Genomic DNA, 19,214 nt, shown 5'->3' on the forward strand with positions numbered 1-19,214 from the left:
CTAAATCCATGTATGGATCAATTCCTAATTCAGCTCGATTATTGATGCCTACAAGAAAATTACTCTGTTTGGTCCAAGGGTTTATACTCCGGAGATGCAACAATCACTTGATGATGCTGATAAATGTAGCACCTGGTTCTTGGTACACATTTCTTGTAATTAATAATTCTAAATTCAAGCATTTTTTACTTGGACTCGGCGAGTTAAAGGACCGACTCGCTGAGTAGGAGCGGGATAAGACGTGAGGTCTGAGACTTGGACTCGGCGAGTAGGCCCTGTTTGGGCAAAAACCTAACCCGAGTGTTGGCACCCTATTTAAGCACACTAACTCGACCTCCCTTGTCCTTAACACTTCCAGAGAGCTGTAGTGAGAGACCCTAGCCCCCATATTGTTCTTGTGAGTGATTTTTACTTGGTGAAGGAAGTTTGGAGCTTAGAAGAAGGAGGAGGTTGAAGAGTGCAAGGAAGGGAGCAGATCTGAAATCTACACTGTGAGAAGCTTCCATTCAGGTAGAAAAGTTCCTACCTTGATCACTAGGTCATTAAATACCATTTTTGTCCCAAATTGGTGGTTTTCAAGCCCTGAAACACCAAAATCCATGTGTTTGTGCTTAATAATCCGAAAGGACTTCAGACCTAAACCTAGTGGATGTATTAGAATCCTAAAGTTTTTGTGGTTGAAGTGATTGAGGTCCCCATTGGGTGTATCACCTCATAAAGAGCTTGGATTTGCCTCTTGGAGCTTGTAGGGCCATGCATGCACGTAAAGTTTGCAACTTTACCTGATAAGCATGCCTTAGGAACATAGATCTATGGTTTTGAAGCGTTGCATGTCTCAGATTTGGTCTATATGGGAAATGGGTCAAGGGACTCGGTGAGTCCCAAAGTGGAACTCGACGAGTTCTTTGAAGATGGCCTTAGACTCGGCGAGTTGGATGAACAACTCGGCGAGTCCTATGAAGATTTCCTAGTACTCAACGAGTTGTTCTTCAAACTCGGCGAGTCAGATGAACAGTTACTGAGTAAGAGGGGTTTGGATGTTGAAGGTCCAACCCTTCGCATTTGCACACAGAATTAGCAATCTAACGTGTTGCAATAGTCCTAGAAACCCAAATCCTCATAAAGGATGCTCTGGTGAGGATTTGGAAGTGAGTGGGAGGTCTGCTCATATGGACTTGGCGAGTTGTTCTTGGACTCGGCAAGTTGGATCGCGAGCCGGTTTTATCATCCCAAGTAGTGAGTTAAGGGTGACTCAGTGAGTGGCAAGAGGGACTTGTAGAGTAGGACCGGGTTAGTGGGCGAAGGACTCGGCAAGTCAATGCCATGACTCGGCGAGTCCAGTTAACTGGAAGTTGACTTTGACCAAGGAGTTGACCTTGGACCAGGGGTGGGTCAGTCATCTAACCTGAGGGTGTTTATGAGTGGCTAATCTAAGTTTATTATTTATAACCGGAGGATTACTGATTCAGCAGTCAGGCGCTTAGCAAGTAGACTTTCAGAAGATACTTTTTGAGGTGAGTTACCTTCTAGTAGCGGTGGGTCTAAGGCCACAATGCCGGCCCACTAGTAGGAGACATATGATAGATGATTGTCTTTGTGATATCATCTAGGTTTGTTAATACATGATATGTTATATACTAGCATGATATGTTGTATGTGATAGTAGTAGAGTTTGGTTGTTAGGACCGAAGGGTAGTTAGACACCCGAGGTACGTTTGACAGTATGTGGTGATATGTTTACATGCTGGCTTGTTATGTTATATGCTATAGAGGTAGTAGGAGGGGACTAGTCCCCGAGTTCGATTGTTAGGACCGAAGGGTAGCTCAGGCACCCCAGATATGTCTGATAATATGTTTATGTTATGTTATATTCGATAGTATTAGTAGGGGTGAAATAGTCCCCGAGGTTTGGTTGTTAGGACCGAAGGGTAGTCAGCACCCCAGAATGGCTAGATATGGGTAGGTTAGCACCCTAGAATGGCTTGACACGGGTAGGTCGGCACCCCAGAATGGTCGTACCGGGTAGGTCGGGCACCCCAGAAATGCCTGGCAGTATGTATGTGATATGATTGTATGGTATGTGGTACAATGGGTGGACTCACTAAGATTCGTGCTTACAGTTTTCAGTTTTCGTTTTAGGTACCTCTTCAGCGAAGGGGAAGGAGTTGGCGCAGTAGCGGCACATTGGATTTCCGCATTATGAGATGTTCTGGGATTGTACTCTGACATTATTATTATTTTCATGTTTTGGGTTTTCAGACACGAGATATGTTTTATGAAATGATATGATCGGATGATGTTTTACTACAAATATTTTACAAACCACTTATTTTAAATGAAATTTTTGGGTGTGAAAATTGGGTCGTTACAATAAACCAACTAAAAGGGGTCAATGCAGTGACCTAAAGAAAGCTACTCAGGAAGTTCCAACCTCTAAATTCGTTGCTTCTAAAAACAGGAAATCTGAGAAAGCTGCAGCACCTGTTCAGAAAAAGCGAAAGGTTAAGAAGTCAACAAGGAAACCGGTCACTCCATCAACCAGTGATTCTGATTACAACCCTTCAGATCAACCCCGTGATGAGTCTAATGATGATGGGACTGAGGAAGTTCCTTCTGATGCTGAGGGAGGTCATTGGCGTCCTCCTTCTCCTACTTATGAGGTACCATTCAATTCTTCGGTTCCATCTCCTCATACTTTGGTTCCAGTTACTATTGCCCCATGTCCACTGCTAGTATCTACTGCACCACCAGTTAGTGCTCCCATTCCACCGCCAATCTTTTCCCAAGCAACAACCGAACCTAGTGTCAACATATCTGATACGGGGGAACCTACCTTTCAAAATGAACCTCCATTTTCATCATCACCATCAACTAAGTCAGACACTGTATTGGGCGGAGAAGATCTCAACTTTGAATCCACGTATTACAGTCCCTATTGCGTCCAAAGCGATGACGATGACGACGATCCTGTGACAAAGCGACATCTGAAAGATTTGAATGATAAGCTTGATACCCTTATTGCCTCATCCTCTACTTCTTCATCGGGTTATTCTGAGGTTGTTGTTAAAGCCATTCTGGAAACGGTGCTCCAACGACATGAATCTTTAATTCAGAATGTGAAAGAAACTATTGATGCTTCGACTCTATCAAGCAAGAAGGTTGTGGATGAAGTTAATTCTTTGGTTCATGATGCAAGGATGTTTCTAGAATCTCATCAAGGGGCAGCAGAAACTAACTCCATTAAAGTAAATGCTACAAGTAGGTCTCTTTCAAAGACTTTTCAGGATGAACAAGTGAAGTTCGATCAAGTTCGTTCTGGTTTACAAGCGGATCAAGCATCATTTCAATCATCGATTGCTTCTCGTCTTTACAAACTCCAAGAAGATTTGGCGTTTGAAAATAGAGTGATGGATGAGCTCGCTCGTTAGACTACGCTGATCAAGACCCAGAATGTTCAGTTGAATCAAGCACGACGGGATATTGATGAGCTTAAGTCTGAGCGAATTGTTATGAAAAGTTGTGTTTCTGATGTCCACAATCTTCTTTCCAATATTTTGGATGCTCATGATTCAGTCCTTAAAATCACTATTCGGCAGCATCTTGCAGAAAAAGTGTGTCCCGGTCTTGCTTTGGTGAGCCGAGTGGTGGGTGTTCCGGAGTCGGTTGCTACTCTGCAACATGGGGGAGATAAAAATGAAGAGCAACAGAAACAATCTCATCAGTAATCACCGAAATCAAAAGAACCAAAGGGTAATGAAGCTTCGGGTTCTGGTGAAAATGACAAAGGTAAAGGGATCATGGAAGAAGAAGAAGAAGAAAAAGAGAATGATGATGCTGCTCCCGAAAGAAGAAATCGAGACAGAGAGCTGGATGAAAACTCTCGTATTGCTAATGAAGCTGAAGAGAGGGAGCGAAAGCAAAAGGAGGCTCACGACCTATTGGAAAGTCGCAAAGTACTTTTTCCTTTATGGATGTTGGAGCGGATGATAAAAGAAGCTATAGATTCTCCAAGAATTCATTGACTTGAACTAGTTGTTTCATTTGACTGTGTAAATTCTAAAGACTCGCAATTTGATATCCCATCACAAGGACAACTTTTGTTTTTCATTGTTTTGATCCAACAGTCGCTATTCCCTCACCCGATCCAAAAACAGACAAGGATTTGGTTGATTACTACATGGATTTTGCTCAGCCTCAGCATCTAACCTGGAGTGCTCAAAAGATTACAAATGTGAAGGTTATGAAGCCAACTTCTGCTGGGAAATTCATCAACATGAAGGACAAGAGGATCATAGAATTCGGTTCATTTCATTTCTTTAGCTAATCCACCAGATCTGAATCCACATGATTGGATCTTGCTGAACAACATCCTGCTTACCATTCAGAAACAATATGAGCCGATTATTGATCATATCAAGCAAATGATTGCTTGTTATATTCATGAAGTCGCCTTTATGGATCAAGAAGTCTCATATGTTTTGTGAAAAAGACCAACTATCAAACCGATTGGGAAAGATCAAGATCCAAACAGATTGAAGCTGGGAGTGATTGATTCGAAGTACCGAACAGTGATGTTCACAAGGAAAGAAGGAGAAAAGTTCATGTTTGCTCTCAATGATAAACATTGGTTTTTCACATCGTGTTAGGGAAAATATCATTGATATGGTGAACAGGTGTAAGCAGAATAGTGATGCTGACAAGAAGGACTTCACAGTCATGCTTCGGTGGTTTATCACTTTCCCGAAAAAAATTTTGGCTATTGTATCGAAGGTGTTCAAGACGGTCAAGAAGACTTCTGTTGCTAAACCGAACTAACATCTAGCCTCAATTAATACAAAGGAGGAGATTGTTGGGTTCTTGTGTGTTGCGTTATTGGGTTTATTCTTTTATGTCTATTTTGAGTTCCGGATTGGGCCTATCCAACCGTGTTTATTTCTTTTAAGGTTTTAGTATTTAAAGGTGCATGCATGCATCCTTGTCATACCCCCAGACCATCAGAAAACAACGGCGGAAACGTCCGGTGGCGGGTGGTGTCATGCATAGTATCACAACAATCGTATCATAGCAATCAAAATAAACACAACCACTACATTACAATATGAATACTTACATATCTTTGATAACATAGTTTGCATACATTGATATAAACAAAAGTTAAAGACGAGACTCTAAAATGCTCCGTCTTCTCTAAAAGCAAGCAAGGGTACCTGTCTATCGTTGTCCTGAGAATACAAGCGGTTTTGAAAATGTATCAGCATAAAGCTGGAGAGTTCATATGCATGTTTTTGGTATTGAAAACAAGACACTGAATTTGTACAAATGGTTTCTTTTCATTATAAGTAAAACATCGTTTGTATCGAAAACCATTGTTATCAAGTTCTGAAATATGTATGCATGCTTTCCAAGAAAATCCAATACTTTCTAACATGTTTGTTGATTACTGTATGAAAAGTATGTTCCGTTCGAAAACCCTGGCTACCACCAGTATATAATGAATATCTGTTTGAAAACCCAGGCTATCACTAGTATGTATAGAATGTTTTGTTTGTAAACCCTAGCTACCGCCAGTATGTATAGTAGTTTTATTACTTAAAATAAACCAGAGGTTGTGTCCCTGGAATACCCTCCAGTAAGTAGATAGGTAGATTTATTATTTAAAATAAAACTATAGAAAAAAGTAATCCTGTAAAAAAGGTTAGTTGATACTATTGTGAGTTCGTATAACCATACTAATATGATTGATGACCTCCTTGACGTTTCATCAGGCGTCGTATGGTTACAAAATTTGTCACCCCAGGCGTGCCCGCCTAACTGTAGCTAACAGTTCAGGTGTGGGATTATCGGTACCGAATAGATCTATTCACAAATTTCACGCTCTCCCTCCAGGAGACTCTGTTATACTAAAGGTGAGGATTTACTGGTACCCTGAGGGGCATAACGAAGATAGGTCTCACAATCCTGTATTAACTAGTTTACGTATGGTTCAGTTATTCTCGACTTTGAAAATGTTTGTAACCGTGTAGATTATAAATAATTATACGCAAAATAATTATTTAGCAAGATACTCTAGTTTTATGTATGTAGTAATGGATAAACTAAATTTGTCATAGTTTATGGGTTTGAATCTTATGAAGGAGGTGTATGGCCATAAAAGTTCATGTGCGGCTAGAGTGTGCGGCCAGGGAGTGTGTACGGCCATACATAGTGTGTGTGTGGTCGTACACAGAGATGTGCAACCTTACATTCTTCATTTATGCTAAAAAAGTCTATTTTCGGGCGTTTTAAAGCTTAAACCAAGTCCAACTAGAAGATATGGAGTCAAACTCTCAATTTGGAGGGTCTTTGAGGTGTTTAAGGCCACCTTATGAAGGTGTGCGGCCGTACACCTTCAAGTGATGAAGAACACGAAGAACATGAAGAGTTTTAGGCTTAGATCAAGGTGTCTTACCAGTATAACAACCAAAATGATGGAGTACTTCACGTTTTCGAGGCCTTTGGAGTGTTTTTTGATGAAATTTCTAGAGAGAGAAAGTGGAGTACAGCCAAAAAAAAGGAATGAATGGAGGGGGGGTCTCCCCTATATATAGAGGGGAGTGTGCGGCTGAAGGGGTGGGTGTGCGGCCGCACACCAGTGTTTGCGGCCGTGCATACCTCCCAAGAGGGTGTATGGCCCGATTTTAACCCTGAACGATTTGTTGACTCATTCCTAATCTCATTTCCGGATCTACTCAAGCTCAGAACACTTAAACGAACCCTTAAACGACGTTAAAAGGTAATGGAATCGAGTTTAATTTTGATAAAATTGACCAATCATACTGAATAAAAGTTTCAGGTCGTCACGATCCTTTGTAACGATCGCTTTCATTTATTGTTTTAAGAACTATACTACAAACCCTAGTACACCGGTACAGTGGAAGTTCTTCGCCGAGGCGTGGCTATTCTTGAATCATTAAGCTATATTTTGATTTTGTCCTGCGTTCTCATTATTTATTTGTTTGTTTTATTGTTTAACATGTTGAAGATCTAATCGATCTAGGAGTTTTCATCTCATCAGATGCTTAAAGACCCCACAAACCCTAAGAATTAGGGTTTTCACCCGGATACACGTACACCGTGCATAAATATGCATACACGCAGTGTGTTGGGCGTGCCCTTATATGCTTAAGGTACTCAAGTGTACGTCCAACATACAACTCCTTCTCCATAAATTACCTTTTTGACACTAAGGCTTCCCATGTCCACTTCATTCCAAACCAAGGACCAAAAGTGACATAATTACAACCTAAGAGATGAATTTGAAATTACATGAAGATTGGGGTGTTACAGAAATGGCTTTGGAATTAGATTTGTTTGGTATTGGGTCTGACTTGCATTAAAAGAGTTGAACTGTGAAATCTTGAATTGAGTTTGGAAGTATTGATGTCGAATTTTTGGATTAAAGTTTGATGTGTTCTTGGAGTTATTTGTTGTTTGTATGGATGAAGACAGATGAAATTTTGGGTTAATGGTCAAACAGTGTGACATGTGATGTGTTTGTTTGTGAACGAAATCACTTAATCTAATGCTTTTGAGTTGAATTTGGTATGGAGTAGTTTGAATCGAGTATTGGGAAGTGTCTTGGAGTTTGTTTGATAACAAAAGGGAAGAATGGTCAATAGGTTCGATGTTGATTGTTAATCTTGGAGTCGAATGCCATGGGGACAAATGGGTTTATTGAAATCAAATGCTTTCACGGTCTTGTGTTGGGGGTAGAGATAGAAGCTTTAGTGTTGGTATTTTGGTTTGGATATCGAATGTAAATTTGCTATTTTGTCGACTAGGAGAAGGGTCAACATTGAGGGTCGACATGATAATGTAGATTGAAATTGTAATGAGACAGCGAAGGCTGCAAGCTGGATAACGAAGGTCGATTTCATACCGTCATCATAGGCATCTGGTAACGATGTGAAGAAGGAAACAAAACATTTTCAGTTTACACCCCTGAACTTTTAACGAAATGGCAAAATTCACCCACATTCAACATTGGTGTAAATCTTTGTGATGAATGTTGGATTTTCATTTTGCATTCCTAAAATTTCAAAGAATTGGTAGAAATTACCAAGTTTCGACATTGGGGTTATCTTCTGTGACATGGGAGGAATTTTTCAAGCTCAATCCTTGAAGCTTTTGCGAATTGACAATTTATGCCCAATTTTGCAATTGGGGAAAAGTTTCGCAATGAAAGTTGTTTTGGCGCAACAGGTCCCTGTAGAATTATGATATTGAAATTTTATGACTTTGGAAATTCTTGCAACTTTCACCCAAAAGTCAAAAATTAGAAAATTTTCATGACTTTTCGTGAATGTTTTTTCGTCCAAGTTTTTTGCGGTTTCATTTTTGGCACACATCGAGGGGGAGATTCAAGAAGTTTATTCCTCTAACATGTCTCAACCTTTGTGGGTTTTATAATCACTTGTTGATTATAAAAAGGGGGAGAATGAAGAAATGGTATTCGAAGCTTTTTAGGTATTCATTTGCGGATTTGAAGACCGGTGTTACTTTGAGGGGGAGTTTGTCTTGATCATGCGAGCACGTTTGGAAACTGAAGCTGAGACATCGAATCCTAACTTTGAGGGGGAGAATATTAGGGTGCAAAGTTCTCCTTGGATTTGGAGTGTTGGCTTACTCTATTGTATGTGTAAATGAGTTGATTCTTTCCTATAATTAGGAAGTGAGTGACTTTCATTATGTAAGAGACCCATTTGAAGAGTTAGTTTAGTGAGATAAAGAACAAACCCACTTGTACTCTTACAATTCTAATAGAGCTTAAACATGGTTATTTACTTATGTTCTTGATTCTTGCATGATTCAATAGATCTTTTCAATTCTATATATACCATCATGATTAGGATCACTACAAATTGCTACAATGGGTGTAGATTTGAACCATCTCTTAGAGGTTGTTGTTGAGCTATTCTTGGACCTATAATTCTGCAAAATAATAAGCAAACAAACCAAAAGATAAGCAAAATAGAAACATAAACAACTTCTATTTTTCCAAACTTCACGTCATGACATGAATCGTGACCTTTGGTGACAACAGTTTTCCAATAGAGACTTTTCACGCCAATTAAGTCCAATTAATCTGAAGGGTTTCATTGTAGGGTACTTGATATTGCCTTATTTATAGACTTTTTTTAGGAAATATCTTAATACATTTTAATTAATATTTTGGTTAATTGCAAAGATATTCAATACTTATTATATTAAATTATATTTTGCAGCCAAATGAAACACTCTTGAAGAATATGCACCAGAATTGACAAGGATTGGAACTTTGGAGGATTGAGGATTTAAAGATGAAAATTCCAACGAAAAATCCAGATCACGATGTGACAACTCAAGGCCAAGACGTGAAGAGGGTATTCTAGAAGATAACTACGCGGGAAGTTAAAATCCTTGCTTGATATGGATTTTTATCAAAGTCACGACGTGATACCCTATTTCACGTTGTGAGCCACGTATTTTCCAAATCTATAAATACTTTTTCACACTTACGATTTAAAGAGCTTTTGGGAGGAGATGTATTCGGCGATATTCGATTTTAGAGGTTAGAAGAGTGCAAAATTCATACCTTTGAAGGAGAAATATCTTGAAGATTAAGAGATTAAAGAACACATGATCACAACGGTTTGATTACTTTAATCATGTTGGTTTATGTTGAACTTATGTTTTCATTTTCAGCCATGAGTGGCTGAACTTATTTGCTTTTGTTTAGATTAATGAAACTTCGACTCTATGGCTTACTTTATTAAATCATGGATTTTAATAGTTGGCTTTGTGCTTGAGTTTGATTATCATTACCTAGCATGTTAAAGTTGTGGTTTTATTGCTTAAATTCAAGTTAAGTGTAGCTTAGTGACCATTAAATTACATAAACTTGATTACCTAGTGATTTATTGACCATTAAATTACTAGAGCTAGGATCGACCAAATCTTAGATAAGTAATAAAAGTATTAAATTTAGCTATGTTGGAGAACATAAATTGTGACCATAATTGTGTTTTACTTAGATAAATCTTACATAACTCATCTGTAATTAATATCAAATTTTGTGTTTTTGCTTGTGTATGACCATACAGATAGTTCATGAATTGGTGATAATATTAGTAAATTTGGATTTGAAATGATAATTATATAATAATTGGTAGCAAACTTTAATAATCCAAAAATAGTAACTAACCATAGATGAGAAGTGGATTCGAAATAAACGAAAGTATTTTTGGAATATTGATTAAAGTCGTTAGTTAAGTGTTTAAATTTGTCTGAACTAGAAAAATCAGATAAACCCCTTTTTATTATTGTTTGTTTTAGGTTTATTTATAGTAATTATTTTAGTTAATTAAATCAGTTCCCTGAGTTCAACACCCAACTTACATTACTATACTATAGATTGACTAGGTACACTGCCTATAGGTGCCATAGAAGATAAGTAATTAGGTTATAAATTTAAAACTAGAAAATGCATAGTCTGCACCACATCAAGTTTTTTGGCGCTGTTGCCGTGGAGCGGCTATTTTAGTTTTTAATTTAATTGATTTAGTTTAATCGATCTTTTTTGTGGGGTAAAAACCGCAAAAAGTTAATTTTCTATAAAATTAAATTTTTGTTCAAAAACCTCGACTTCACGACGTGGTGGCCTCCCCACGATGTGATATCGGTGATTTTAATATTTTTAGTTTTTCGTTCTATTTGACTTGTTTTGATCTACCACAAGGTGGCATCATTACCACATCATGGTAATCGTTCAATAGTAATTTTTAATTAGTTTTTGTTCGTTTTTATGTTTTTTTATTTTTGTTTTTGTTGCAGTAGTTTTTGACCCATGGATCAAACACACCATTGACACCGCCACTTGAAGATCCAGAGTCAGCTTTTCATAAGAAGAAGGACAAGAACGTAGGAGGATCAAGTAAAATTCCCAAAGAAGAGAGCGAAATTGAATTCTTTGAGAAGACTCCTACCATAAAGGAATCTGGTTATGAGCCTGAATCAGAAACCAACAAAAGTACCGAACCAGAAAGAGAGCGAAAAAGCATCATGATAGACATTGCTGACGTGATGATGGAGGCCTACAAGAAAAAGAATACAAGAGGACACCGGTTTAGGACTTCTGCAACCCGTAATTCCTGCTATTGCTACATTTGGGCTTAAGGGACATATCCTTACCACGCTAAAGGATATTCCATTTTCCGAAAAAGACCATGAAGATGCATACAAGCACCTCGATAAAGTCAATGACATAGCAGACTATTTCAGCATTATTAATGTTCCTCAAGAGACTATCTTGTTAAGAATGCTTTCGATTACTTTTAAATGAGCAGCTAATGATTGGTTGAAGGCACTTTCACCAGGTTCAATCACTACTTGGGAGCAGATGCAAGAAGAATTCCTCTGAAAATTTTGCCCACCATCTAAAGTTTCTAAATTCAAGAAGGCCATATCCAAGTTTGAGCAACAAGTGGAGGAGTCTTTGTATGAGGCTTAGAAGAGATACAAAGGGTTAATAAGAAATTCTTCCTAAAATGACCTAAATGAGCAACAAGAGGTCTCGATCTTCTATGATGGGGTGAACCTTACGACAAGGTAACTCATTGATTCCTAAGGACCTTTAACAAAGAAGAATCCCATTAAAATTAAAGAATTAATCGAATTGTAACGACCCAAATTTCTCTACTACTAATGTGAATAGTATTCCTTCAAGAATCTAAGCATTTATTTTCTTAAAATTTAAGTTATGGGGGTCAAAGTGTAAAAAATGATACTTGATCATATATATATATATATATATATATATATATATATATATATATATATATATATATATATATATGGGTCTTGGAGTCATTTTCTCACATTTTAGGGGCCTGGAATGAAAGTTATGATGTATTTAAGTAACCCCTAACCCTAAATACGGGATTAAACCCTAATTGGCAGCCTCCACACTACTTTGAAGTGAGTTCTTTAGAACATTTCCTAACTTGAAGATTTAGTGAAGATCTAAGAAGTTAAGTGGTGATTTTGGTGCTTGTGAGGGAAGATAATTCATTGTAGAGATCAAGACTTATTTGTTGCTTCTTCTCCTATAAATTCATCATATTCCCATAGGCATAAATTTTTGATCTACTTTACGAGAGCTGTAGAGCTCGATATAGTGATGTTTGTGAAAGTTAGAAATCTGGACAGAATTGTTAATCTGTTTTACGAGAGCTGTAGAGCTCGATATGGTCTGAATTGGGCAATGCTCTAAAGAGATGAAATTGTAGGAAATCGAGTTTAGTTTATAGAAACTCCAATAGAAACCTTTTTGGAGTTGTAGATTCTTTTTAATTCTCAAAATATTGAACATGGGTTGGGCTGTGAAACTTCAAAATATGAAACTTAGACTTTGTTTTCTATTTCGATTACTTGTTTCTATGTGTGGTTACTTTCTCAACCTTATTGAGTGTGTTTTGGTAGTTAGTAGTTGTCAAAATATTGTCATGGACACTCTCAAAATTGTTATTAATCAAGTCCATGAATTGATCAAAGTCTTGGAATCATTATCTTCTTTATTGTTGCAAAAATTAATGTTGATTTCTACCTCAAGTATAGTGAGTATTTTGTTTTATATAAAGACCATTTTTTGAACTATACAGAAGGGTCTTAAAACAGTCCCTAGGTGTCTTTTTATGTGTCTTAATGGTGAAGCAAACCTAAACCCAACTTGTGTTTTCTCTTTTTGCAACATACATTTTTTTTCCCATAAAAACAATTTACTTTCAAATGTGGTTTGAGGTTAAACTTGTTATTTTAACTTCTTGACTTGTTGCTACTTTTAAGAACTAAATTTCTATCTTTATAGTTGATTTTGGTTGTATCTTAACGGGTTGAGTTGTTAATTAACCCTTAAAAGGCAAAGCTTGAAAATTCATCAAAATTACCAATCTGTCCTTGTATTGGAAAATTTATTGAAAAATGACCAGGAGTCGGATTAATGATCCGTAAATTATCAAAAATTTAATTTTGAGTCTAGTTAGTCCAATAATTTTTCCAGGACCTGTTGTTGCTTCCAACTTAGGTGAAAATTGCCTTTTTCACCATCTAGCCAGAATTTAGCTACATTGATAAGCAATTTTGTAAAAATCATATACAACTGTAGAAAAATCATTTAGACCTTCAAAAGAACTTTATGAAAATCTGAAATTCGGGAATATTAAATAAAAATAGAAGTTATAATGGTCCCAAGTGTGCTAAAACAACTCTAAGCAGGTGGTAATTTTGGGTCCTAAACCAGGAACTTTGCTTGTTAGTTGATTTATGTGTTTGGGCTATGAATTTGTCATCTTTTGCATTTTAGAACTCCATTAACCTTTTTATTTGTATTGTAATAGGGGCAAGGATGATACTTCAACCTTTATAAAACTTTAAGTGTGAGTTCGTCGCATCTTTGGCAAATGTGAGTCAACTTCGTGGTTTTTGAAAGTACATTGTTAGGAGTATTCCATATCATAGATGGAATGGGATGAACCTAGTTAAATAGGATGTGTGTGCCCTTTTTATGATTGATTATTGTTCCATGAATGTTGAAATACCTTCTGTGTAACTTTATCTAGGATGTTGCATGTTAGATTCCTCTTTGTTTAATGTGAGATGTGAGCTAGGGTCATGCTAGACTGAGTGATGTGTATAAACATTATGTGATGTGATCATGTTAATTCTTGTTTGAAAATATATGTTTAATATGTTTTAGGACAAGCATGCTAGTGTTGTATTATCTTTATAGAAGTGTTGTGAATGAAAGTAGTGTGTGATGTAAAATGTAATAACTATATAAAATTACATGTTTGCATGGAATGAAACCCTAAAGAGGTAATGTGTTAATAAAATTAAATTCATAAAAATTACATAATTACTTGATGAGGTTATAAACTCCTTAATTAATTAACTAATATTAAATTAAAAGGGGAATACACTAGCAGGGCGAAGGGTAGTGTTGTCTCCATGAAGAAAGCCAATTAGTGTTGGCTCCTCGTGGTAGCCAACTAAGGTTGGCTCTATAAGGAAAGCCAACAGGTGTTGGCTCCACAAGGATAGCCAAGTAGTGTCGACTCAACGAGGATAGCCGATTAGGGATGATTATATGAGGGAATCCACTTAATATTGGCTCTATGATGAAAGCCAATCGGATGGTTATTCTAGGCGACCAATCTGACACATGGTTCACCTAAAGATAGGTGAACTGGAGTGATGTTGTTCAAGCGGTACGACCAGTGCAAACATCACATAGGATTTAGGAGGTGTATCTGGTTGGAATTGACACCGCTCGTACCAATCCGTAATGATAATGCATGTATACGTATGTGCACGGTCGGAGTAGCAGATACAACGCACCGGGAGAAATGATTATGAGTGAGAGTCATGCCTCACTTTGTGCATTGGGTCTTTTCGGCCATGTTACTAGAGAACAAGGTCTTGCTTTTGGGGATTTTACGGTGAATAAATAGACCCTAATTATGAGGTATCACTTTAATAATTACAACGATGGTGAGTGGTGAGTATTTATTAATGTAAAGCAAAGAAACACAATATTATACATTAATATATAAGCTGTGAATTAATAAAATAAAATTAGTTACAACGGTGTTGAGGAGAGTAATTAATAGAAGAAGCTCTAAAAAAAGAACTAAAATACATTGAGCTAAACCTGTGTTTGTTATGCGGTGTGTTGTTGTATGTCTTGTTCATGAGTCTTTGACTGTGTGTGGATGTTTTGTGTAAATCCATCTATGATATGTGTGTTCTCTTAACACTGTACTATATTGACTCACTTAGCTTATGAAAACACTTGTTCTTTGCTTGTTGGTTTTTGTGCATTCGAATAGGTAGCTTGACATGATACCTTGGTGAGGATGGGAACCATTGGGTAGTTTAATTTAGTATCTTTAGTTATGATACCATTTGGGCAGGTTGGGTTTTTATCATTATGTTTGTGTGAACTTTAAATTTTGATGGTTTTTTTTTTATATGAAAGTAACATTAGTAATGTTTTAGAAATAATCATAATAAGTCTTCCGCAACATATTCTGTTAAATAAATGTTTTAAATATAAAAAAGTTGGGTGAAAAATCATGATGTGTTTTCAAAGCATTCACGGGAATATCATAACCATTGTAATGATGGAGCTAAGGGGATTGAGAATGGTGCTTTGGAAGATATGGTGATTGTAATGGCAACGTTAAGTAGCGTGGATAGAAGAATGACCAAGATGGACCAATCAATACACACAATGCGTGCGGGTTGTGAAAATTGTATTGGTCCTCATTTGATGAAAGATTTCCATCTAGAGGAAAATGGGAATAGGAAAGCTCATGTTTTCTACTCAAGTGGAGATCGCTACGATAAGGATTGGAGGAAGCCGAAGAAGGAATGGTTTTCTTATGATGGGTATGAAAAGCAAAAAGAAGAGAAGTATAGGAAAACAAGTGGGGGATTTTATTAAAAGGATCAGCCACAAACTGAGAAAAAAATAGACTTGGAGTCAATGCTTCATATATTTATGGAAGCTTTTGAAAAATGTCATGATGCAACCAATGTTACCATGAGAAATCATCAAGCATCCATCAAGAATATTAAAGCTCAACTCGGGCAATTAATTGCATTGGTTAACAAGTGGTGACCTCCTATAAATCCATATAATAAACCACCACCACATGTCATGGCCATTACTACTAAAGAGGACACTATTTTTGAGTTATTAGAGGCCTTAGAAGAAGAGTCAAAGCAGTCAGAATCATAGCTAAAGTGAATCATAGGATGGAATCTGTTTGGATTTTCCTTGCATGTGCCACTCGCAAAAAATTTGAAGTTTATCAAATGGATGTGAAGTGTGCATTTCCAAAATGGCGAACTTGAGGAGACACACTATGTGGAACAGCCACCAAGTTTTGTTAATGAAAATTTTCCAAACCATTGTTATATTTTGGACAAGGCTGGGTATGGTCTAAAACAAGCACCTCGTGCATGGTATGAAACCCTTACTCGATTTCTAAAACAATCTAAATTTAAAAAATGTTCGGTTGACCTAACCTTCTTTCGCAAGAAAGATGGTGACCATCTAATGGTCGTTCAAATTTATGCTGATGATACCTTTTTCGGATCCACTAATCCTATATTAAGAGCTGAATTCTGAAAACTGATGGAATCTAAATTTGAAATGAGCTCAATGGGTCCTATTAAGTTTTTCATTGGTTTCAACATTAGACAGAGTACAAAGAGTATTTTTATCAACCAAGAAGCCTACACGAAAACCTTATTAGCGAAATTTGGTATGGTGGGTGATTCAAAGGTCAAGGTTCTGATGGTGTTTGGAACGAAGCTTTCTCCATCCTTGGACAAGCTAGCAGCTGATATTACTCTATATCGACAAATGATTGGGTCTTTAATGTATCTAACATCATGTCGTCCAGATATTATATTTGTTGTTTGTTATTGTGCCAGGTTTTAGGTGATCCACGTGAACCACATATGATTGTTGTGAAGAATATTTTCTGATACCTCAAAAGAACCACCTTTCTCGGAATTTGGTATCCTTCTAACTCTGGATTCTTTGTACAAGCATATTCCGATGCTGATCTTGGTAGATGAGGACTCGATCATAAAAGCATTTATGGGGGTTGTCAATTTATGGATGGAAAACTAGTTAGTTGGCAATCTAAGAAGAAGACATGTGTCTCACTATCTACAACAAAAGCTGAATACATAGCAGTTGTATCGTGCACTTCTCAAGTTATATGGATTCAAGTTCAACTTAGGGACTATAGGATCAACATGAAAAGAATTCCAATAAATTGTGATTCAGAAAGCGCAATCCGAATCTGCCATCATCCAATGCGACACTCAAAGAAGAAACATGTCGCACTGAGATATCATTTTATAAAGGATCATGTAGAGGATGGAAACGTTGAAGTACACTTTGTTAGATCCTTTGATCAACTGGATGATATCTTCACTAAGGCCCTACCTGAAACGACGTTCAATCGAATTTTACAAGAGCTAGGCATGATTGAAGTGGACTCAGTTCCGAAATCTCATTCGTAATCGGAATCTACTATTCATGTTCCGAATGGTTTTGATCTTCGGAATGGTTCAAAATTCATTTTCAAAATTCCGATTGGTTCCTAGCTTGGGAATTGTTTGGAATCTAATGTTCATCAAGGGTTTCGGAATGAGTTACCTTTGTACATTAAGTTACTTCCGAGTGGTTCCGAGTTGCGGAATAGTTCGGAAGTTGCCATTCATTTATGTTTCTCAATTTTATTTTCTTTATTTCTATTTTATATTTTTCAGAAAATATCAAAATCACAAAAATATTTTCTCTTTATTTCTGTTTTATCTTTTTCAGAAAATCACAAAAAATATTTTCTTTATTTTTGTATTATTTTTTTTTAAAACCAAAATCACAAAAATATTTTTCTTTATTTTTATGTTTCATGTGTTATCATCAGAATGCGTTATTTTCTCAGGTACAAGTTCTTGTTACCTCAATTCAGAACAATGGGGTAGTTATAATTCCGAATTTATATACTAGCTAAGTGTCCTTAGAAGTATGCTGCTGCATGTTGACTCAAGCCGCATAGAATCTATGTTCGAAGCCTTAATGAAACTTTCATTTCGATCGTTTCTTCCCAATGATGCTATTTATTCACATAAGTCATCGAGCTACCTTAGCCTTCTCACATTGAGTTAAGAGTTGACTGTTTTTTCATATTTTCATAACAGAGGTACACTTTCTTCTTCGGAACCAATCAATAATTTCTCCATCAACTATCGTGTTCATAAACGTAACCCTTGAGAGTCTAAAAAATTACCACTGAGGTTCATGGTTACAGAACATCTATGTTCATGATCTTAAAAAATCATTGTCACCATGATTTTAAGTGAAACCCAAAATCTGACACCCATTTCTGAATTCACGGTGAACAATTAAATGTTCAAGAATCTTCACCAATGAATTGACGATTACAACCTTTTTGGTTTGTATCACTACAAGTATGAAATCTCATTTTTCTTTTTGATTGATCTTAATGAAATGTTATAATCCCTGTTGGTTATTGTTATTTAGAAAACAAAGTTATGGTTGATTAGCTGATTATTTTGAATTTATAAAAACTAAAATGGAGATTTCTTAGGGATTAAGTTCAAATTAGGTGTATATTTTAATATCCTTGACATCACACATGTCTACTATACGACGTCTGACATTTGATGAGCTGTCATGATATCCCAAGCTACTTTTATGGGATATGGGAATGTTAAGCGGCAGGTTTCTCTCACCACTCATCACTGATGTATAAAAGGGTTTTCGACAGTTTGTTTTCTTTCACCGCTCATAAAGTTTTCAAAGCTCTCAAGGAAAAAACCCCTTTTCTCTCACTACTTTTCATCTTATTACTTGCTATTTCAATGGCTGGAACATCTGAAACTACTTCTCTTGCTGATCAATCTGCTTCCGTCATGATGTTGAATGTAAAGCCAAGCCAGAATTTTAATCTTGATCTCGACTCATATCGCTACAATGAAGCCCAACAACCAATGATTGATTGTTTATGGTTCTCGACACTAGCTCAAGCTTTGACCATGGTAGAATCTGTTCCGTTGGTTCATCTTTCCAAGGTTTATTCTTCTGCTATCTATAGTCAGCAGGATGGATTTATACACTTCGAGGTCGCTTCTCATAAATCTTCAATCTCTAAAGCCTATTTTTGCAGACTTTTGGGGTTTGCTTTAACTGAAGGACTCGTGGACCCTGACATAATTTCATCTACTGATCTCATAGAGATGTTTTACCAGATGGGTTATATTGGGGATATCTCTCTTTTTTGAAAGTTCAAGAAGCTTAATATTCCTCCAATGTGGAATAGGCTATTCACACTCTTGTTCAAGAGCCTCTCTGAAAGGGTTTCCAGATCTGACAGTGAAAGTAAGATGTTTTTTACTTTAATCTATAGCCTCTACATCGGAGTTAACTTGGATTATGGTTCTATTCTCTGGGCACAACTTATTCAGAGCACAGTCTCCACTTCTTGGCATTCAGAGATCTCTTGTGCTCATTTCTGGTATATTATTGTTAAATGAGCCCTAACCCACTACAAATTTTAGTTGGTGGATGATTATGTTATATCTGCTATTTCGTT

Source organism: Lactuca saligna, chromosome 5 (genome assembly GCF_052625555.1).
Source record: "Lactuca saligna cultivar CGN05327 chromosome 5, ASM5262555v1, whole genome shotgun sequence".
NCBI lineage: Eukaryota > Viridiplantae > Streptophyta > Magnoliopsida > Asterales > Asteraceae > Lactuca > Lactuca saligna.